The sequence below is a fragment of the Hippocampus bargibanti genome, linkage group LG12 (genome assembly GCF_051943395.1).
Source record: "Hippocampus bargibanti isolate YZ-2025 linkage group LG12, ASM5194339v1, whole genome shotgun sequence".
NCBI lineage: Eukaryota > Metazoa > Chordata > Actinopteri > Syngnathiformes > Syngnathidae > Hippocampus > Hippocampus bargibanti.
In genome coordinates this window covers 6,486,176-6,510,690 of record NC_142745.1, presented here as the reverse complement: position 1 = coordinate 6,510,690, position 24,515 = coordinate 6,486,176, and the positions used below count along the sequence as shown (strand labels likewise).

Genomic DNA, 24,515 nt, shown 5'->3' with positions numbered 1-24,515 from the left:
ACCATCGAGTTCTTGATGCAGATTTAAGTTTTGATCCATAGCAAGAATGCACTGCCCACCAACATCCGATGCCAGAAGCGCTCCCTATTTCTGCATCTAAAATTGATTTTTTTTTAGATGTTATATTTGGGCACGGTGTTACGTAACGCTGCCGAGAATACGAACAAGGGGGGGGCGGGGAGAAGAAGAACAAGAGGTCAAAAGACCTCACGACAAGATGTGACAACAAAGGAGTGAGTGGAATTGATGAGGCAGGTTAAAACGATTCATTTGTTTCGCTCGGTGAGACAATTAGCACTCAATTACTGACATTTATCTGCTTCAGACAGGACATTGCCGAGTCGAGGGGTGAGTACAGGCTGCAGGATTTTCTTTCCTACCATTGCCCCCCCCCCACCCCCACGACAGATTTAACACGACATAACACCGGTTCGTTCCATACATGAAACGATAAGATGATCGATAATGAGCGCGGAAAATCCTACTGGACCCTCCGCACCCTGGCCACCACATTTTTGGCACTACCGATCCATGCGCGCCAAAACCAGCAGACATTTAAACAAACTTCTTCCCCCTTGCCATTAAGTCTCTCAAGAGTGGCCCAAATATAACTGTATAGTGCGGAACAGCATTCCGTTATAATCATTGTCGCTCCAGCTTTGTACTCACTTGAACCACTGTCTGCTTGATACGTTGCACATTGTCTCATATTTCCTCCTGAGAGGTACCACTTTAGATTTGCCTTTATTCATATCATCCATGCTTATTTGCAGTGTCTGAAACTCATGACAAAAAGTTAGTGGACACCAGGGCAGACAACTCTGAAAAGTTGCCTGCCTGGCCATAAAGTTGCCTGCCCCATTTTTCACAACTTGAAACACAATAAGACAACTAATCGCAAAAAATCATTGGACAAAGGATTTTTTTAATTAAGGAAGTACCTACCACAAATGGTCCTTTGCTTAATTTATGGTAAATATCCCTTGCTGATGATTTTGCTCCAGTTATCGTTTGTCCATACACTTTTCGGCATGTTGCACAACGGAATGTTTGCGTTGCGTCGTCTGCTACAAGCCACGTGAACTCCCCTTTCTATGATGCTTTTAAGAATAATAATGAGACATTAATTACTAAGCGCCTTTCAAAACTCTCAAGGACATTTTACAGTCACGGGATAATGTACGTTTACATTTTGCAGCGTCATAAATTCTGTTAGTTTCTTTTGAATCTTTTTTCTGAGGCTGAGGTTCTGTGCGTCGACTTTGGAAAATGATATGCAAATGCACGACCTTATAACGCTCGGAAGCAGGCTTCTGATTGGCCTGCCGTGCCGAGTATGCAAATTGCCAAACGAACCGAAATTCTGAAATTTCCAAACCGAATGAAGATTCCAAAATCGGAATAATTTATTCTGATTTTGAAATCTTCGTTCGAACCTTTGCTTTATTGAATAAAGCAAACATTTGATTTGAAAACAAATCTTTCATTTTATTTATTTTTTTTCTTGAAGAAGTTGTCGGCCACCCGGGCGGAGACGTTTTGTAAGTTGTACCTCCGACGTAAAAGTTACACACCCCGGGCGTCCAGGCTGATGTTATTTCAGACACTGTTATTTGTCATGTTTTTCTGATGATGATCTACCGGAGACAAATTACTTGTGTTCCACATACTTGGCCAATAAAGATGATTTTGATTCTTAAAAGAGTGGAACCCAGAGCCCCTCAGCCATTTTCCCCCTCGGTCTTTGAAAATATAAGCCTATCCTGACTAAAAAAAAAAAAAAAAAAAAAGCTCTTTTGAAGCAAGGAACAGGAATGACGATAACCTACACACATCATTGTGTAATCAAGAGTCACACATCATAGTATCTGACGTTTTTAGATGCACATTTTGAGTGCAAAATCATTTGTGATTTGGGAAGATAAGCCCATTACTTTCAGCCGTCAAGAAAAAAAAAGGAACAACAATCATGGTAAAATCTAGGATGACAACATTTCGGTGCTGACTCTTTTTTTCGGTGTGTCAGTAAACGTGATACCTTGATGAAACATAGTTCCCATTCATGTCAAAAGTAAAAATAACACACCTTTGTATTCTGGAATGCAATTTGTCAAGAAGACGTGCAGCAAATGGGTCATGCTCAGTCCATATAATGTTCACACGGGCGCCCTGTCATCTGTTAGGAGCACACTTTTCATGCTCCTGATAGTCAGTTTCAGTCAGCTTACCAAGCGGTGCTCGTCTGATTTATCGCTCTGCCTCTTCTATAGATTGTCTCTTCAGGTGTTTTTTTTTTTTTTTTCACAACAATCCACCTGTTTTCATCCCACCGCGCTACGATCTCGTTCACCTTCTCATTTGCACACATAGGCACTCTTTAAAGAGCCCTGCTGTTTACAAAATAGGTGATACAAGTGCCGTTAATTGGACACGGCAAACACAGGGGGATTGGTGGACTTTTTGGAGTTTGTTTGTTTCGCAACAAGAAGATTGATTGTGTTTGGTCAGTTGCGAAAACGAAAAATCCTGTTAAATGGGAAAAAAATGAATCGTTTGATTGTAAATGGCATTTTGAAACGATATCAAAGTGAACATTTTAGCAATGACAGCAATATAAATGCTTTATGCTACTGTGTGTCGTCTGAACATCCACACCATCCATTCATCCATGCATTTTTTATTGCCATTGTTTGGGCCGCAGGTGATACGCTGTGATATACTGTGTCTCGTGTCTGGGCGGTTTCAGAATGTATGTTCCAGCCTAATGTTGAAACGCTGACCCACTTTGGGAGTCAATATTTTCTTCCTTCCTCAATCAATCACCGGTTTCAGTATTTACAACACTGCAGACCTACGATATATAACGTGACTGCGAATTGTGCAGCAAGAATGTATTTTGAGTGGTGAAAAATGGCGTCCGCAACAACTTCGTCTTCTTGACACGACATTAAATCCATTTAATTAAGAGCTCTTTGCACACACAAAAAAAATGGTCATACTAATAAACGGGCACAATGCAAATAAAACAAAATGTTGTTTCATGACATCCCACAATGTCCCCGATATGAAAATACGCCATAATAATAAATCTTTTCCTTTCGGCTTTTCCCGTCAAGGGGGTCGCCACAGCAAATCAGTGTCCTCCATCTTTAGAGGTTTGATCCGCATGTTTGTTTTGGCCAAGCTTTTTCTGCCCTTCCTGACACAACCCTCTGTATTTATCCGGGCTTGGGACCGGCACAAGAAGACTTATATCCCTTAGTGGCTACAGAATAAGCAACTCGCTCAGTTAAAAGGCTCACAAACACAAAATGGTCATCGGCACAGCAACATTCAAAAAAGCAAAAACTATACTCACTATTTGATGACAATGCTCTGATCTTACCGTGAAAACTGGCACAATGCAAATGAAACAAAATGTTGTTTCATGACATCCCACAATGTCCCGGATATGAAAATACGCCATAAAAATAAATAATGAAATAAAATACGTGACGTGTATTTCCTTCCTCGTCCACAAGGTGCCGCAGAGGAGCTACGATATACTGTATTCTTCCACCAGAAATTCTTTAAATCTTTACCTGCCAAATATATTTGTTAACGTTTCTTTTTAATTCTTAAAAACGTTTATTAACGATCTTTGTGTCAAGTGTGCGGTCCACTTTTCTTGGTAATTCATCAATTTCGATAAAAACTGATTGATGAATCGTTTCACGCTGCTTCGAGGCACTATTCCCTTGGGGTATTCTTACGCGCAAGTCAGATTTGAAAGGTGCTCGGTTCAGCTACTCGAAGTTACGCCATTCGTCTCCAATGTGACTTAAAAGTTACGGTCAAACGTGGCGGCTATTGTTCACAAACCAAGCTTAACCTTCTATTGGTCATTTAAATCGGTTGTCACAGAATATTTTAGCATGAGGGGAATGATTATATTAAAGAGTGAAAACAAAATAGATGGTTTTTTGAGTGCTCTGTTTCTGGTGGCCAGTTACTAAGTGCTCTAAAATGAGACACCATTCAACAATCTCTTCCAAACATACAAGGCTTAGTTAACTATGTTTATTTATTCATAGCATTCTGTGAGGAGGATTGATTTAAGCAATATATTGTGTTTACCTGGTTTTGTGGCAGCTACCAACAAACAAAACATATTACCTTCGGCTACCCCCACTGACTGAACAGAGGCTCAAGATGGAGTTTATGTTCCTCCAGAAAATCTGGCTGATTTTATACACATTTATTGCATTGCTTTTGGAGAGTCCTTAATTTTACTGCACCGATAGTTGTTTTTAAATACAGTCAAACCTTGGTTTTCGAACGTCTCGGTTCTCATCCCATTCGGTTTTCAACCAATAATGTCATATTTTTTTATGCCCTGGTATACAACCGAAATTTGGTTTTTAACCAAACTGAGTGCATCTGAATGCATCACTCGACTACCCTCTGCTTCCCTATATGTCACTTCCGGATATGTCACGTCTTCCTTATTGTCTCATTGTGACCGACGCATTAATATTGTTGTTTTATTTTTGCGAACATGCTGACATCTTTGGTTAAGATCTCCTGAATAGCATGATTTTAAAGCAAGCAGAGGATGGTTTGAAAAGTTAGTGTGCCCTGTGTTAGCCCAAAGACAGCTGGGATAGCTGGCAACATGCCCCATGGCAGAAAGATAGAGAGATTTTTCTGTACAGATGTTAATGTTGATGTTAAAAATTGGTGAAAATAAATGTTTGTTTTTCTAGAATTTTACACATGACCTGCTCTATTATTAAGTTGTATATCCGGTTTATGCGATGAGGGAGGGAGGGGGGCAAACAGGTCAGTCGTTAGTCAGGAATGTAGGAACAATCAGTGGGGCCACAGGGAGTGGTCCTCTGCTCCCCACAACCTGAGAATAGGGACCTATCATAGCTGTGTCCGGCGCCGCCATGTCTGGACATTAGGGATATATAAATAGGGCCGATACGACCAGTAAGACTTTAGTTCGCTGACGAAGCCTCTTGGATAGGAGGCGAAATGTCCAACACCTTCAATAAAGTACAGATGACGGCTGAGGAAACCTTTTCATCGATGGACCACTCCTGTACGACTGAGAGTTTACACAGACGTAGACTTTGAACGGATTAAGATTTTTTACATTGATTTTAATGGAAAGTGCTGTTTCGGTTTTGGAACAAATCGGTTTTCGAACAGGTTTCTGAAACGGATTATGGTCGAAAACCGAGGTATCACTGTATTTGTATTTTCGACATGCAATTAAACATTATTCCTTTACCCAAAATTGCCCTAAATAATTAAAAGTCAAACCAATTAGACAACTGCGCCATGATTAAAGTCAAACCTAAATTGAATCCAATGCAGTCAGGAGGCTTTATGGGGACTTTGTATGAGAGCAGAGCAGCTCTTACATAAATCTTGCACACTCGGGACGCCCCTTTAATCGGCTCAGAAATAGTCTGGCCATCCACTCAGCAATGTCATGCGTGAAAGGTTAAAAAAAAGCGCACAAGTGGACAAATCATATCACTTTGCTCAGTGCTGGGAAAGTAAAAGACGACAGTCGTCCTTCAACGGCAATGCACTGTCAGGCTGCATGCAAAGTGACTGACTGGTGGTGGAATATTTCCCTCATAAGCAGCATCAAAGCAGCTCTATAAATACACGCACACAAGACAAACTCTCAATGACCCACATGCAATGCAAACACATCAGCGGAGAGCTAATGGGAAATACTTTCTAATCATTTTGGATTTTAAAAAGATACACACTCCGCGGGAGTAAACAGAGCAGGAGAGATGGGCTTTCGTTGACATTTGAAATCACTGGATATTTGAATCCCTCTGATTTACTAGAACGGTAAATTAGTAATGAGCGGTCTTCACGGATGAAGTTGGTTGTAAATGAACCCAAAAGAGAAAAAGAAGGCGGACACATTTTTAAAAAGCCAACAAAAAGAAGATTGTGGTAACTTTTAAAGTCACTTTTAAACTCGTAAAGTCGCCTGCCCCATTTTTCACAACTTGAAACACAATAAGACGACTAATCACAAAAAAAAAAAAAAAACATTGTTGCAAAGTATAAAGGTTTTCTTTTTAATTAAAAGACGACCGACGCCTTTGGACAAGTTGTGTCCATAATTTGTAAAATCACTTCAAATGACTTCTACTGAGCGTATTTGGCAAAGATTCCACCGCATAGAGCTATATTTTACGTTTTAAGACTCGCTCTGAATATTCAGGAAGTCTTGTTTTCGAGTTGATGACGATGCCTGACGTGACGTCACATTTGGAATGCCCCTGACCGAGAAAGTGACACATAATGCAATTTGGGGTACCTTGTTTGGTCTGAAAACATCGTGTTGATCCGTGTTAATGGCGAAATTAGAAGGAAAACACATAAATAATGCGATGGTGAATTGTTATGTGTTGCACTAAGACACAGGTGTCAAAGTCAAGGCCCGCGGGCCATATCCGGCCCGCCGCATCATTTTTTCGGCCCGCGAAAGCAAATCAAACTTGTTAAATTCCATGATGATTGCTAAAATCTGAGCCAAAATTTCATATTTTTGGATGTCAACCACAATAAAAGTGATTATTCTTGACTTCAGATTTGAAAACGAGTAATTTGTAATTTGCTGTGTGCTCTATATGTAATATTTGAAGGGATTTAAACATTCTAATGGGTTCCCCAAATTCATAACGGCCCTCGAGAGGAAACCATAACTACAATGTGGCCCGCGGCAAAAAATGACTTTGACACCCCTGCACTAAGACTATTTGATATTCGCGGACACACATTCTCAGCAGAGAAATCAGCCCATTTCCAACGGAGCTTGGGCACCATCTTTTGCATTTTCTGGGGTACTACATCACCGTCATTGACGGCTCGAATTGATATGGGAGGACTCCTTTAAACGATTGCAAACATTTATGCTTTCCTCTATTCATAACTGGATGAGGAACAAGAAAGCATCTTCTCCGAATCTGAACTCCGTGAGCCCTTTGTTTTGTTTCTTTGAGTAAGGCAAGACGACTTAGCGTGACGCCACGAACTGGGGGCGGGACTTTCTGAAAATCCCCAGTTTCGAGGTGATTTGTGGCAGAATTTGGACACTTTAAGTCATTTTAGTGGTGTTTTGGATTTGACTAAAAATATCAGGTATTTTAGATGCAATAAAATGTTTTTTTCTGATGTCAGTTAGGAAACAAAAAAATGGTGTCGGTTGTCCTTTAATTCTACTATTGTTTCAGACCACATTAGCATTAGCCACACCGTCTTTTCCCCCCATTTATTAATGACTTACTATTTATTGCAAATTATTACTAATATAGATACCATGCCTAAATTCACAATAGAATTTATAACAGACACATTCAGGTTACATATCGTAAAACTCCAACTTCATGAAAGAGAGTTTGAAATTTTTGAGAAATATTTCAATTTTGTTAAACGTGCAGTGTGAACTAAAAGTAGCACTTGATGATTTTTTTAAATGATAAATTAATAATAAAAAAAAAGATGGAAAACGATCATTTCTGGCTAGCCCCAAGAAACCACCGAGCCCAAAGAAAAACAAACCAGTCAGACACAGACGGCATGATTGAAGAGGTTGTTTTTCGTTCGGCGTGGTGGTTTCTTGTTGTCTAATAATCAACTGATTATAATGATAATAAAGTAGATATTAAATTGTATTTAACTCATTCACTGCCAGACGTAGAAAAAATGTGTCTATGCCAGAGTTTTTGTCATTTTCACTCAAATTCCAGGAGCTGCAGCATATTGAGTTTCAGGACTACATAAACATTCAATGCAGCATATGAAACCTTAGACTCTCTTCTTTCATCAGAGTTAATTCCTAAATTAAATGGGTCTGAAATTATCTAAGCTTGAAATGGGGGCGGTTGTATAAAAAGCAAATGCTGCCCCCTTGTGGGAGAGAAAAACATTGCCAGACCTCTGACCAGTGTTTTATCGGCACCCCCCCCCCCCCACACACACAAGAAAAAACAAAACCCGACCAAATTCAGGAATGTTGCCCGATGTCATACAGTGAGACCTCAACTTACAAACTTTTTGTCTTACAAACGTCAAATTTATGAAAATTAAACCTTATAATAAGCACTATTTTCATAATACACACCCACCACGGCTGGCGGAGTGATCTTCGGCGGAAGCACACGATCGAACAGCACCAGAGGTTAAGTTACCAACAGTCCATATGGAAGGTGACTCTCCTTCCATAAGCCATCAACGACCATCAAAAAGGTAAATAAAACTTTATTTTACAGGACAGTTTATTTCTTTAATTACAATCCTCATGTAATGTGCCTCTCTTTCCAAACAGCAATTCCCTTTGACCGTCGACCTCCAACGCCATTCCATCAAGCCATAAATGACCATTCAAATGTAAATAAAGTGACTTTATGATACAATGCAGTGTATTTCATTCATTACAATACAATAGCACATTTATTATACATAGAATAAGGTATGTTGTGTAAAGTTTTAAGGCTTATTTAGTTGACAAGCATATTTTATGGAAACCCGGGAACGGATTATTCCCATTTTAATGGTTTCCTATGGGAATTTTTTTTTTTGAGATACACACTTTTCGCCTTACACACTCTGTCTGGGAACCAATTAAGTTTGTAAGTTGAGGTCTCACTGTATTTTCATTTCCCAAATATATTCAGAAATGGCAGTGAATGAGTTAATAATGTTCCGTTTGTTTTAATTGTGTTACTTCTTAGCTGTCAGAGGGATGCAATGCACTTTTACTCCATTGCAAACTCCATCCATTCTTTTTCGATCCCAATTATCCTGATTAGAGTTGCAGGTAATTGGAGCTCATTGTGGCTGACTGACTACAAGATGGAGTGTCTTCGGGATTGGCTCGCCAATCAATCGCAGGGCAGATATCAATAAATGAACGTTGATTGAGCCTTTTGAGTTTTCATTGAACATCCATGTAATCAACCAAAACGTAATAGGGAGTAAGTACTTAGAGACAACCCACAAAAGCACAAGAGAGAACATGCTAAGTCCACACAAAGATGTCAAAATGGAGATATGAGCCCAGATCTTCTGTTTGTAATGCAGACCACTAGTCCACCATGCCCTTCCACGGTAAACTACAGCCATTTTACTTAGCAAACCACAATATAAATGATCTTAAGGATCATTATGTATACAAGGTCATTAACTCATTCACTGCCATTCACAAATGTATTCGGGAATTGAAAATATGACGTTGAGCGCCATCCCCGATTTAGTTTGGGTTTTGTTTATTCTTGCTTGGGTGCCGATAAAGCGCTGACCAGACCTATGGCAATGTTTTCCTTTCCACAAGGGGGCATAATTTCCCTTTTTTTCATGTTAGCGCTTTGTTCCAGCAATATGTATGTATTGCATTGTATTTTATACATCTGCCCTCATTTCAAGCTCATATAACTCCAGAACCAAACAACTTAGGAATTAACTTTTTTTTCTGATGAAAGAAGAGACTCTAAGGTTTCTTACACTGCATTGAATGTTGATGTAGTTGATTGGGAATAACAAGTTATCATATTTAAAAGTTTCATGCTGTTATATGCTTAGTCAACATGTGTGACTCGAATACACAATTGAAGCACAGACAACCTGTGGTCAATCAGCTCAACAGACACAGCAAGTTAAACTGTCATCTTCATCTAGGAGATCTGGCCTTGGACAGAATTTAGGACTTGGGATACTCCTTATCACAGGAGTAATTTTGGACCTCAAACTCATTCACAGGAAGAGCTCATTCGCCAGGTTACAAATGTATCTGTTCATGGAAGAGACAATGTTTTATTGCTTACAGCTGTTCGCACTCAGAACGTTCCAGGGACGTGGTGTTATAATCAAGAAAGCGTTTGTATGTTGTATGTTTGACTAATGTATCACTTAAATTTGCATATTCTCTCAATGAATAGCTTGGCAGAGGGCTGCAGAATTCAAGCGTCTGTCATGAATGGCTGTGTCTCCTGCCGGCAGTAAAGACAATCTTTCTGGGTCCACAGTGTCCGATCGAACATCTCTGACAGTAGTCTTAAAATTCAATATTCTGTGGGTCCTGGAATTTGAGTAACAATGACAAAAACCCTGGCACTGCAGTGGACACATTTTTGCCCATCGTCTGGCAGTGAATGAGTTAATTGTGTGCATGCGAAAATAACAAAAGCAAAAAGTCTTGATAAGAAACGACTGCAAAGTTGAACAGAGGTTCTGTGAGGTCAACGTTTATGCGGTGACAACTGATAAAAGCAAGACCTGCCGTCCCGACCGGGCTGGCGGTCTGCGGATCAGCCATTGCGTGACACTCGCTACGTATGCGACTAATTGGGACCTCCAGCATACGCGTCATCCTAATGAGATGAGATGCTACTTTGCACCAGCTTCCGTTAGGCAAAAAAATAAAAATAATCCACCGCGCCGGTGTCGCCGTGCACACACGGGCCAATTTCACCAATCTCATCAACACGTAGGTGACACGCTGGTGGGATGCTTTTTGAAATCATGTCACCGCGAGATCACATTTCAAATTCAAATATGCCAATTAGGAATCCGATGTCATGCGCAAAGGCACCTGATTGTCCCGGGAGGGTTGACGGCATTTAAGGGTAATTTGTCTGAGACAACGCAGTTGCAAACGTTGGTTGGGGAAGTGAAGCATGTGGCCCTTACAATGAGTATCACGTTAAGCGTGGCCCGTCCATGTGACTGGAGCCCATCAACAACAACTGTGTGTGCCCTCCCTTGCAAAATACTGCACTTACACATTTGAGGTTACAAAGTGCATTTGCTTTTAAGACGATTTTTTTCAGCACAAAATAGAACACATGCACTCCATTGGAAAAATGTCACCATGGTGTCATTTCATGTTTGTGAAGAAGAAGGAAAAAAAAATCCTTCATATGTCATCTTTCCTTCTATATTATTTTTTCTATTTGAATCATTTTTTTTCTACAAACAAGTCAACTCACCCGAGTGAAGAGCGCCAACTCGGTTTTACATCCTACTGCAGGCGTCCGTCTCCGATCCTGGACCGGGTTCCACTCCGGTGCTCTTCAGGACAGCCGTCCGACAGCTCCAAAACGTGACCGGAATATTTCGCTCTCTCTTTTGTCATAAATATTACATCGGCAGGAGGTGCGCATCTGAGGAGGCTTTTTAATGGTGCGGGAAGCGGAGGTGGAGGGAGGGAGGACTTCCACCACTGCAGCACGCAGGTATCACCTCACCGTCTCCGCGTTTAATTTCCACGCTCCCGTACTCCACTTCTTCACTGCGCCGCAACACACTTTTCACAGCATCCCACACACGGATCCGCCGAACGCATCTGCTCCCGAGTCGCCTCCTGTGATACGTCGATCTGCAAGGAGGATGGACGGTAGGGGAGGGGAAGGAGGGAGAAAAGGCAGGATGGAGGATGTTTGTTGGAAGGGGGAGGAGTCAGGGATGCGGGGAGCGCAGGGAAACGGGAGTGTGCGCACAAGAGAGGCAGAGATGCTTTTCACAAGGACGACATGAGATTCCTCAAGGGTGAACGCTCTCGATTCAAGCAGATTTCCCCAATTGCGTGCAACCCCCGCATTCCCCTTCGCACACACACACTAAACAAGTAGACGGACAGAAGGAGGATGCCGAACACCTCAAAGTGCAACGAAGCCATATTTTAAAGAGGGCTGTGCTGTAGTGATGGCAGCATTCCCCTTCTTACCCCGCACCACCTCAACTGTGAGCTGCCACTTTGTCACAATGAGCGATGAGCAAGGTCACGCTCTGTTTAAACAATGACCTTGGTCACGCCATAGATACGAGGTCCACGTCCCCCCTACTGCACAGGCTTGTTAGCGAGCATGAAGCGGTGTGAGGATAAAAAAAAAAAAAGGATGAGGACTGGGATGGGGTTAAACGTAAGGTGAGAACACCTGCATAGGGCGGGATGCACCAGGAAAGCTAATGTCAGGAAAGCCTCATGCTGGAACTGATCAGTTCTGTTATAGGGGGAATAATAAACCCAGTTTGATGATTTTACGGTTATTAAATATGCATGCGTGTGTGCAAAATTGCAAATAACAATGACAAATAGCAGGGCTTAATGCAGCAAATGTACCCCGCGTGTTCTATTTTGGAGTACATTTGTAATTGTCACACAAGCGACAAAAGAAGTTCGGGAGCGCAAAATTATAATTTGAAAAATAAACAAGGAAATTATCATAAGAACGAGTGGGAAGAGAAGGATTTTGAAAAATATCGAATTGCATTCTTTTCTTTCCCTCAATTGCGATTTAAAAGAGAATTGGTCGCGGCTTGGAATTGAAGCGGATTCACGTGAGATGTGAGACAATCTCTTTTTGTCAATGGATGCTACATCTTCGTGTTAGCTTTCAACATTTAGCTTGTAGAGATGTGCGTATTTCACCATGACGTCCCTGATCCACTGGGGAAAAGAACACTTTCATCCTCTCCTCTTTCATCGAGAACTGCTTCATCCAACAGAGGGTGCAGAAAGTGCTGAAAATTGAATGACTGTCTGTGTCTTTTGTGTTGTGTTATTTTATTTGTTATTTAGTTTTTTGTTGTTCTTTTAATAATAATAATAATAATAATACTACATTTGATTTCTAAGCGCCTTTCATCACTCTCAAGGTCACTTTACAGTCACAGGATCAGTTTTTCTGCGGGTCAGCAGCGGCAGCCACACGCGCCAGCGGTCACTCAGGAAGTAACTCAAATAGATAGAAAGCTAGCTCACTAGCCAATTGATAACTAATAGCTAGCCAGCTAGATAGGAAACAGATAGCTAGGTAGATAGCTAATAGATAGCAACACGAGCAAGCGTGTTGCTTGTAATGTTGCAATCGGCATTAAAGTAAAACAAAATCTGATTCATTGGACAATTTTGGGGGTGCCTTATAGTTATAGGCTTGTTGTTTTTATGTTAATTTTCCACATTTATTGCCCCCCTGTTCAATCATATTTACCATATTTTCCAGTGTATAAGGCGCACAAGAATATAAGGCGTACCTTCAATGAATGAAAAAAAGTCATATATATAAGTTTTCCAAATATAAGGCACACCAGTAGAGGGCTACATATATATAAGGCACTATAGGTAGAGGATGGGCTTACGCACGACTTCTTCAACAGGAGGGAATGGAGTCATGGCTGTTGACAGTAGTTGCGAGACTTGTTTCGGTTCAATATTACGTCACATATGAGGCCTACCTGTATATAAGGCGCAGGGTCATCTTTTGAAGAAAATCTAGGCTTTTGGGTACGCCTTCTACACCGGGAAAATACGGTAATTTTTTGGGGCAAGGAGACAATCAGGGTCGAATTCAAAGACCTAATCGCTCATGTGTCTAAATATGGTTCCATGCTGTTTCAGCAGGTCAAATTATTGTTCTAATTTCCATGTTTGGCCCAAGTATGATTACAGAGTATGACATAAATCTCTCTTGCTCTCAGCTAAAAGGTGTTAAGACCATACAGTCGCACCTCACCAGGTTTTCCCTGCAGACCACCTTTCCGCTTTCACACCACATTTACCAAACAAGAAATCCCCCACGAGCCTCCAAGGACAAGGTTATTTATTCATTTGTCTTTTTTTTTTTTTTTTTTTTTTGGGGGGGGGGGGGGGTGAGCAGGGGGTCAGAAACAGATGTGCGCTTGCTAGCATTTGGAACCGCTTGTGAAAACAGTCACAAAGCTGGCCAGCAATTAGGACCATGTGCCAAACACCCACATGCCGTATGCTTGTGCCTCTCAGTCACATGCGGATGCACATGCACATGCACACATACACAAACACACATACACGCATATCCACACACACATACAGACACACACACAGATACAGTGATCCCGCATACGAAATAGTTTTCGTATGCCAAGATTTTATATACATATACAGTAAAGTCTCGTTATATCGATATCGGATATATCGATAGTCCCGGTTATATCGATACTATTTCTATGCACGCACGGAGAAAATTACATGCAAACAGGGTCGGATATATCGATAGTCCCGGTTATATCGATATTTTTTATATCGATATTTTTCGGACTCCCTTGAATATCGATATAACGAGACTTTACTGTATATATATATATATATATGAATATCGATATAACGAGACTTTACTGTATATATATATATATATATATATATATATATATATATATATATATATATATATATATACAGTAAAGTCTCGTTATATCGATATTCAAGGGAGTCCGAAAAAATATCGATATAACCGGGACTATCGATATATCCGACCCTGTTTGCATGTAATTTTCTCCGTGCGTGCATAGAAATAGTATCGATATAACCGGGACTATCGATATATCCGATATCGAGATATATATATATATATATATATATATATATATATATATATATATATATATATATATATATATATATATATATATATATATATATATATATATACACCTCTGGTGATGTTTTTTTTTCCCTTCATGAGGGGAAAAAAGGAATTAGAATTACCTCTTTTTACCTGATGAAAAAGAGTATATATATATATATATATATATATATATATATATATATATATATACTAATTCCTAAGTTATATGGGTCTGGAGTTATCTGCGCTTGAAATGGGGGCGGATGTACAAAAGGCAAATGCTGCCTCCTCATGGAGGGAAAAAAAAACATCACCAGAGGTCTGACCAGCGCTTTATCGGCTCCTACAAGAAAAACCAAAACCCGAACAAATTCAGGAACGGCGCTCCATGTCATGCTGTTCAATTCCCAAATAAATTCTGGAATGTCAATGAATTAGTTAAAAAAAAGATTTTATGACGGTGGCAGTTCAATGCTAGAAAATATATATATTTTTTCTACTTTCCTACATAGAGGTCACTCAGCATCCCGGATCCGATTGTGTTTGACCTTGCAGGTTGTATTTTATCATGCAAGTATGCCCCCTTAAAGTACCATGATGACATCTCAGCAATCTAATTGCACACTTAGTGAGTTTGCGCAATACCAGGGTCTTGTTGCCATATGATTGGTTTTCAGACTTATTTGACTGCCAATATTTTGGAAAGTTGAAGGACAATGGTTAAAAAAATGGATGACAACGATCTGGCCTATTAGAAAAAAAAGGGAGAGAGAAGGCTACAAGGGCTGCAATCTGAGTATTAACATGCCAGTTAACTAAAAATAAACATTTTTATACGACTGTCTTTGTAAAGGAATATTTCAACTGTGCCCTGTTGGCTCCAGCGATTCTGGGAGAATCCGAAATATTTGCTGCGATACTTTTTACTGCGATATTTTCCACTGGACATGCTGTGTACTGTGCCGCATGCAATCGAGCAATGTGTGCATGCTGTGTGGTGTGATCTAATCTCAGTTTTGGGCGTGCGGCGAGGTTGAAGGCAGGCTGAGCCGCAGGGCTTGACTGCGGTCCAGGTTGACCAGAGGCTCCGTGGGGTTCTCTGATGCTGCCGCAGACACACGGACGTTACGATCCATAGCAAAGCGGTACTGGGAATAAATCCGCAATCCCGCATGCATTATCACTTCAGCGAATGCTTCATCTCGACATTGATTTGAAAATGTGACCGCCGACACCCTTGCGTAACCCGCGGGGAGCAAAATGTCATCATGCTTCGATGCTTGCTATTTACTCTTATGAATGCACAATGTAGATCACTTGATACAGTAAGTCTTGACATAAAAATAAAATCACTTTTGCTTTTGTGTATTTTTGTATTGAAGAGCACATCTTTTATGTATATTTCTCGTCTTTTAAGAACGATTAAGATGTTTTTTTTTGGGGGGGGGGGGGGGGGGGGGATTCAACAGCGACATAATAATATCAAAATGTGAGTCTGCTCTTGCTCTCAAGCTTTGTGAATGTCGTGTCATGTTGTTTCTTGATGTTGGAAAAATAAAATATGAAAGAATCATAAATGCATCTAAATACATGTATTTTTTTTTCCACATTAAATTGTGAAGAAATGCCATTAATCCATTTCACCTGAGGGCAACAAAATGGGCCAAACTGAATCATTTGCAGTATTAGTCCATTTTAAGAGGATTAAGAATGTATGCTAACTGTCTGTCGACATGTGTTTGCAATTAAAGGGTTATGGGTGCAATCAGGATTGATAATATTCATGTCTGTTAATATGCTTCTTTGTTGGTATCAATCTAGGCCCACATTATGTAATTGTTTTAAACGCGCACGATCTAATCTCCTTTGTTTGATGTTTAGTTTGACGGTAAACTTTAATTTAAACAGCTTGAAGTTATCCATTCTATGAGATGATGTCAACGTATCAGAAACATCTAATCAGATGTTAATAATAATAATTTCATTTATAAGCGCCTTTCAAAACTTTCAACGTCACTTTACAGTCACAAAATAAGTTTTTTTTTTCTTGGGTGAGCAGCGGCAGCCACACATCTTATTGTTTCATGCTAAGAAGTCACACGAGGTGACTGTCAGCACAGAGCGTGTCGTATCCATTGTCGTATCAAACCCTAAAATTTGCTGAACGCCTGCCCGTGTCTCGAAAAACTCGTATCTCAAGGCACATCCGTATTTGGGATCTGTTTTGCGATTGACGTTTCGCCAGCCTCATTTCTGACTGCCCTTGAAAGCAGCGTCCTGTAGACGCAGCCTCACAGCTGACCTCATTACAGTCACGGCAACGAAAGACCGCCGGCTGGAGTATCCTATTAAAGAGAGACGGCGCAAATGAAAATGTCACCATGCCACCCGTGTCAGCCACTGACTCAGCGCCACTCTCTGCTCCAACTGGGAAGCACTTGACTGTATGAGGAAAGATTGATCACATAGACCCGAGAGCAAGTCCGATGAGAAGAGCGTTTTAGACCGCCGATAAATAATACAGAGTCGTGTCTGTACACACAGAACATTGTTTTACTAAGGTGACGGCGGCGGGAAAGGTGGCCATTTGTGGCCTCACAAAATGACCTTGGGCAGATGTTTGAAAGAGGCTCCAATCGAGGACAGAGTGCCAAGCGGAGAGCATTGCGGCTAAGTTTGATAGCCAGCACAACCTAGCGCCAAATAGATTAAGATAGTACCGGTATAACCGAGAGACACAAAAGACAAAAAGATCCGCAGTGGATGATTAAAATGCTTCCGAGCCAATTAAAATGCTGCAACATAAATGAGCTCACAATTACCTTTTGCCAGCCTCAAGACGGCAATGAAGGGCATCGGGAGACATTTGACTAAAGCGGCTCTCTGAAAGGGATGTTAAAAAGGTTGCCAACTGCCTTCACCCTCTCGTTAGTGCACCCGGGAAACATTCCTCCCTTACAGGCACTTCAATATGGACTTTATCCATATCATTGAACGACTCACTGTGGCCCACCTATGCACTATTAGTGTCCAATCGGAAGCCATAATTGTCCTGCAGATGTGCATGTAACATCTGCAACATTACTGGCTCCTGATTTACAAATATATGTCATGTAAAATTTGAAGAGAAAGTAGTGTCCCCGTATTGCAGGATTAGGCAAATTACTAGTGTGTGTGTGTGTGTGTGCTTTTTAAACAAAATGAATTAGAGGTTTTATTTATGGAATGATGAAAAGTTCCAAATAGCAGTCAATGATGGTACAAAATCCTCAGACCTCTGTGTGAAAAAAAAACAGGAAAAGCCGACTAGAACATCTAATCTACTTAGAGCTTGTTATCTAAATCGGTTATTTTTGAGTTGTACAGATTTAAGGTCACATTAATGGTTAAAAAAAAGGTTAGAAATGATGTTTTTCTCGTTTGGATGTTGTCGGAGATGTTCGGTCGGACACTATGAACAAAGGCTTGAACACATAAAGATTGTCTTTTACCGCCGACAGGTGATGCAGCCTTCATGACCGACAACCAACGTCTGCAGCCATCTGCTAAGGTATTTATTGAAGACCACATCCCTGGACGTCCTGATAGAGATTAGACAGAATGAGAAGTTATCATATTTAAAAGTTTCATGCTGTTATATGCTTAGTCAACATGTGTGACTCGAATACACAATTGAAGCACAGACAACCTGGGGTCAATCTGAGGTCAACAGACACAGCTTGTTAAAATGTCATCTTCATCTATATAGGAGATCTGGCCTTGGATAGAATTTAGGACATGGGAAACTCCTTCATCACCGAAGCAATTTACGACTTGAAACTCCTTCACAGGAAGAGCTCGTTAGCCATGTTACAAATTCATCAATTCATGGAAAAGACCATGTTTTATGGCTTACAGCTGTTCATGCTTAGAACTCAAGAGGTGTGGTATTCTAATCAAGAAAACAATGTTTTACTAATGCACCACTTTAATTTGCAGATACTCTCAATGAATAGCTTGGCAGAGGGCTGCAGAATTCAGGCGTCTGTCATGAATGGCTGCGTCTCCTGCCGGCAGTAAAGACAATCTTTCTGGTTTCGAGCTTTTGTCCACAGTGTCCGATCAAACATCTCTAACACGTCCCAAACACAAACAAAAAAAACAAACAGAACGTAGATACTGTAATTTAATTGGTTGACCTTTCCGTGAACTGATAGATTTGTAACCTGGCTAATGACCTCTTCCTGTGAAAGAGTTTACCAAGTCATAAATTAGTCCAAGGCCAGATCACCTACATAAAGATGACAGTTTAACAGGCTGTGTCTGTTTACCTCAGATTTACCCCAAACTCATAAGAACTGTGTGATTGATTAAAGATGAGACGTTCACTGACCTGTAACTTCAATGCTGCCCATTTCCATCCTCAGTCTCTTCTTCCTGACCCTTGTCTTGGGTTCTTCGCTTTCGCTCTGGGTCCACTCCCTCCTCCAACCATCTAACCTGTCATCACTTTGCCTTGCCCATTCAACCATACGCAAATGGCACAGCAGTTTCTGCTGCCTTCTTGTTCTTCACCATGCATGGGAGCTTCACAACGGCATGTGGTGATCATCGCCCCAAAATATCTCGAGAAAGACAAAACCAGTGCGAGGGTGTCGTTTGATGCTGACACGTTTGGGTGAACCCTGTTAGGGATGATATGCTGAATAATTGAGATGATGCCCCGAGGTGGCGTGAAGCCAAGTGATCTCTCCAAAAAAAGATAACCCTGCTCCCAACTCATTAACTGTCACTCCGAGAGCACTTCTCATGTCACATTACCTCAAAATATGTTATTTTTGGCAAAGCTCTTTCCCGAATAATATGCATATCTGTTAGATTTTCACTCCCCAGCGATGGAAATACCGGCAGAAAAACCGGCAATGAAGGCTTTTGAAGGAGAAAAAAGGAAAAAGAGATGACCGACCTCCAACGAGTTCATGTCAAGGTCATGAGTGAGGAAGAGGCGAGATGAAGGGAACAAGTGTGAGAAGAGAAGGTTGTTTCCATCTGTCACAGCCTGCCTCTCAGAGACATTCACGACACAACTGTGTAAAGACAAAGACTAACGGAAATTCGGTGTTGATGATTACAAGCTTCATCGGCAATGACAACCAAACAAATGAGATTCATTAAGAAAACAAATGTGACTTAGACACTTTCCCACAACGGGGCTAATTTTGGCATTTTCTCTTTTTTGTTGTATGACAAAATGGTATAAAGAACACAATGAGTTTAGAATTAACTAAATTTAACCCAGCAGTTTATTGTTTTCCGGTGACAATCATAAAAGATAAATCCAATCTCGATTTAGAATTGCAATTCTGTCGGTGCCCTCAAAAACACTGAGTTTATCCAATCTATGTCCCGTGTAATTGTAATGTGAAACAAAAAAAAACAAAAAAACACAGAGAAAAGAAAAAAGTGAGATTGGTAGCATAGTCACTCTCAAATTATCCTCATCTGTCCTGAAATAGAAAAAAAAGCACAAATGCTGTCTCTCCACATCCACCAGAAATGGCGAATGCTAATGCTACGTGACTAGCAGCTTCATCAGCAAATTCTGTAAAAGTCTACAAACCAGAATGTGTACTTTTCAAACGTTTGCTTACACAGTGAAACACAGACATGCCAAGGTGGATGATGAATGTTTTTATTTTAAAAATAAATAGTAAAATGTAAAAGAACCAGTCAACTAGCGTTTCGCTAGCTAGTTGCTAACTAGCGATAGCACTAAGATACGAACTGATCACTCACATGTTAGCAGCGTCTCAAATACACTCAGCTGTTATAAAACTCCAACAATAATTGATGTAACACAACTGAAGGTTTGCTACATTTTAATCACCGAAAAACATTCTCTTTTTGTTTTGTTATTCCAATTGCTTTTTTAATAATTTACTTATTGACCACCGCAATTGTAGTTACAAGAATTGTTGTACCCTTAAAGTATTGAAAGCATCCCCCCTTTTTTAAACAATTTTACAATGTTATTTGTCACAGTTTAAAACATTTAAATCTTGTTTTCTACTAATCTAGCAGCGTATGAGAATGACACCATTAGAATGAATGCACTATTTGAACAATTCTGTCCAGAGCGTTTAGGGAAAAGCCCTTTTTTTTTCAGAAGGGCAAGCGTGGCAAGTTTCAAGTGGAAGAACTTGAGACAGATGTATGGGAGTTGACACAAAATCCCTTCGGGAAGGACCACAGCAGCAATGTGTGACTCCATACAAATATTGCGGATGAATGAACAATGATTTCCCAATAGTGGCACACCAACCTCTTGTGGAAAGAAGCCGCTTATTTCCATTCATCTGCACATACTCTGGTTGTGCTGACCAGGTGCTCTCGTACTTTTGCCCGAGTGTAATCACACTGTGGCACTGGACTGAATGAAGATTTATTATTATTTTTTGCATTCTCTAGAAAATGTATGCTTTTGAGAGATTTGTTGCACTCTTATTGCACTCGCTTGGCTTTTATGTTCTTCAGGGTTCTGCTCAACACTTGAGGTTGCCTCTGGGTGTGATATGTGCTACTTAAATAAGCCTCTGCCTCATTTCCTGAACTAAAAGCTTTTGGACTATGTGTTGTGATATGTTTCCGTCTGGGGAGCACTGAGGCACTTCAATTTGATTCGTCGATCAGTTATTGTGAATTTACAGTGCATGGTGGTTGCAGGAATCAGTTAAAATAGCTGTTCTAAAGATAACAATTGATTTGCGCTTTTTAATTTCCAGGTTTGTTTCATTCCCAAATGACAATTATTATTGAGTTATACGTGTGCGAATGGCCATTCCGTTGCCATTTGATGCGTCAAGTGGTTGTGATATGAAACGTTATCAGAAGGGTCAAACTGGAACCGGCATCAAGGTCTTGCATTTCTTCCCGTCAAGCGTGGCATTCCAGCTTCCGTTCCTTCCAATAACGATTTATTTCCAGCAATCTCTGCTTTCTTAGCCATCTGCTAAATTACAGATTTTCTGATGGGCGGCAAGGGGGTGGGGATTGAGGGCTGGGAGGCGGTGGGGGGGGGTCGAGTAAGGAGTGCTGACAGGGGAGGAATGCGTTGGGCCAAAATAAGAAAAACATATCAGAATGGAAATACAGTTTAAGAGGGCAGATGAGAAATGACATATGCTAATTTTGCTTGACGCACTTAAAATATCCCATGAGAGCTTTTTAATAAAAGTGAAGCATCGTGACAGCCATCTCATCACTGCCATAATGAAGATAATATGCTAATACCTGACTCATTCCGGAGGGGGGGGGGGGGGATACACAACCGCTACTTGCTTATCCTGAAGGCGAGATGGACAACAGATGAGGTTGAATGAGAACACGGATGCGCAAGTGGGCCGGGAAGGAGATGGCGGGGATGTAGGAGTGGAGGCAACGCGCCATCCACGTACAAATAAAGATTTCTTTTCAACGCAGAACTAAACAAATGCAAACTTTTTCCGCTCAATGCATTGGAGTCCTTGGGAGGCAATTACTGACTTGCAGTGGAAAAAAAAAACGCTGATAAAAATAGAAATTAAATGATCCACTCAATGACATTCTGGATGAGCAAAAATAAGAAAATAAGTCATAAGAATATGAAGGAAGACAGTGTTTACATTTGGAGAAATATTCATGTTAAAAACTGGGATTGGCAGAGCAATCACAATTGTGCAACAGTACCGCATTTTCCAGTTTATAAGGGGCACCCAAAAGCCTTGATTTTCTTCCAAAAAAAAAAAAAAAGACCCTGCGCCTTGTACGCCTTTGGCATTTTCGTGTTTATTATGTTTGTTACAGTCATTATAAGTGTCTCGCACGCTGGGTCCGAGAGGACAGTAATTTCATCTGTGCTGTATGTCATGCATATTAGCATATTTGACAATCAAGCTGATTGACTTTTATGTGAAATAATAACAGGTCGCACTGGAAGCAGCCTCCAAACCCCCAGTGTAGAAGAAATAACCTCTCCTGTAGCACCTTATAATGTGTTGTGCCTTATATTTGGAAAACCTTTAGATCATGGTCATGGTCAGCATTCCATCCATCGGTCATGTAGAATTAAGTGATAACACAGCTAGATTTGGTTAACATTACATGAAGGATACAAATTGACACTGATTGCTGGCTAGATGTTAAAATAGAGCTGCCAACCTGTATGCGGTTTAAGTAGCAGGTACATATTTTTACCTCAAAGCATGCAATATGATTTGGCATAAAAAATGTCATGGGGCCTTTCATTTCACTTGCACACGTGCAGTATTTAAATCCCGTATCCTGCCGAACACAAAAGGGGAAATCACCGGAGAATATGCATGAATATTTAGTAAGTTATTTTTTTTTTCTTTCCACTCCTCCATCTGACAAATTGACTTGCTCGATGTGGTTTTTGGTGATGTAGCACACCTGCCCATCTTATTTAAATATTAAGCACTCATCACTTAAAATGACTTACATTGCTTTCGTATTTTAACATAAATTACATGGGTCTGTGGTTTTATAAGCTTGAAATAAGGGCAGCTGTCTAAAATATAATGCAATACATACATATCGGTTTATATAGAGCTTTAACAGTAGCTGAAGCTGTAACAAAGCGCTAACATGGAAAAAAAGGGAAATGCTGCACCCTTGTGGAAGGGAAAAAACATTGCCAGAAGTCTGGCCAGTGCTTTATCGGCACCATAGCAAGAAAAATACAAAATAGAAACTAATTCAGGAATGGCACTCTATGTCATATTTTCAATTCCTGAATAAATTCTTGAATGGTAGTTTCAATGTTTATTTTGGAGCACGAGTTGTTTTTTTTAAATCACAGTTGAAAGGAAATAATTTAAAGGACAACCGACACCATTTTTTTTCTTTGCTAACTGTCATCAGAAAAATGTTTTATAGCATCTAAAATAGCCAAAACACACAGGCTGATATTTTTAGTCCAATGAAAAACAGCAATAAAAATGACTTAAAGTGTCCAAAAACTACTTCAAAATGAAACCGGAAATGGCCAGTTTCAGAAGGTCCCGTCCCTTGTTTGTGACGTCACGCCAAGACGTCTTGCCTTGCTGTAGAATCGAAACAAAGATTTCACATTCGGAGAAGATGCTTTCTTGTTACTCATCCAGTTATGAATATGATTCAAATATTTCTGAAGAGGAAAGCATAAATGTTTGCAATCGACTAAAGAAGTTATTCCATGTCATTTTGAGGCATCTGGACTGAGATGTAGCGTCCCAGAAAATGCACAAGATGGCGCCCAAGCTCCGTCTTAAATGGGCTGATTTGTCTGCTGGGAATTTGTGTCAGCGAATATCAAATACAACACACAACGATTCACCATCGCGTTATTTATGCGTTTTCCTTCTAACTTCACCATCAACACGGATAAACACAAAGTTTTCAGACCAAACAAAGTACCCAAAAATGCATTGTGTGTCGCTTTCTCGGTCAAGGGCGTTCCTTTAGTGACGTCACGCCAGGAATCGACACCAACTCAAAAACAAGACTTCCTGAATATTCAGCGCGTGTCTTAAAACGTAAAATATAGCTATATGCGGTGGAATCTTTCTAAAATACGCTCAATAGAAGTCATTTGAAGTGGTTTTACAAATTATGGCCACAACTTCTCCCGAGTTTTTGGATTGGATTTCACAGGAGGATAAAGAATATATGCCAGTGTTGTTTTTAGTCTGCCTAAATGCCCCTCTGTGTTGAAATATTTGCTTGAAAGGTAACAACATCCCAACACAAATGCTATTAGCTTGTACAATAAAGTCTCGTTATATCGATATCGGTTATATCGATAGTACTGCTTATTACAATACTATTTCTATGAACGCAAGGAGAAAATTTACATGCCGCAGGATCGGATATATCGATAGTCCGGTTATATCGATATTTTTTCCGACTCCCGAGAATATCGATATAACGACACTTTACTGTATTTGTTTTTTTTTTAATATTGTTTGTTAGCATAAGGCTACTTGGTTTCATCAAGAGTAAAGCTATGCGGTTGTTTTAAATACACAATGTGTAATTGTTTTTGTTTTATTCACTGATAATAAACTGGAACTGGGAGACACATGAAACGGTTTGAAG

The 24,515-nt window shown here is 40.3% G+C and overlaps 1 protein-coding gene across 2 annotated transcripts in view; it reads right to left on the bottom strand.

Moving 5' to 3' along the window:
- The window catches only part of LOC148890197 (G protein-coupled receptor 22), a 37,959-nt gene extending 18,651 nt beyond the window's left edge, over window positions 1–19,308 (bottom strand). The window contains exons 1-3 of one of the 2 annotated variants that reach the window (XM_089009256.1): window positions 18,775–19,308; window positions 17,894–17,983; window positions 11,007–11,395 (exon numbers count right to left, since the gene is read on the bottom strand). The gene's annotated coding sequence lies outside the window, so the exon portion shown is untranslated. Of the gene's footprint in view, window positions 1–11,006; window positions 12,574–17,893; window positions 17,984–18,774 lie in introns of those variants that run through there. The other variant, XM_089009255.1, reaches the window with a different exon arrangement.
- Between the last annotated feature and the right edge of the window lie 5,207 nt (window positions 19,309–24,515).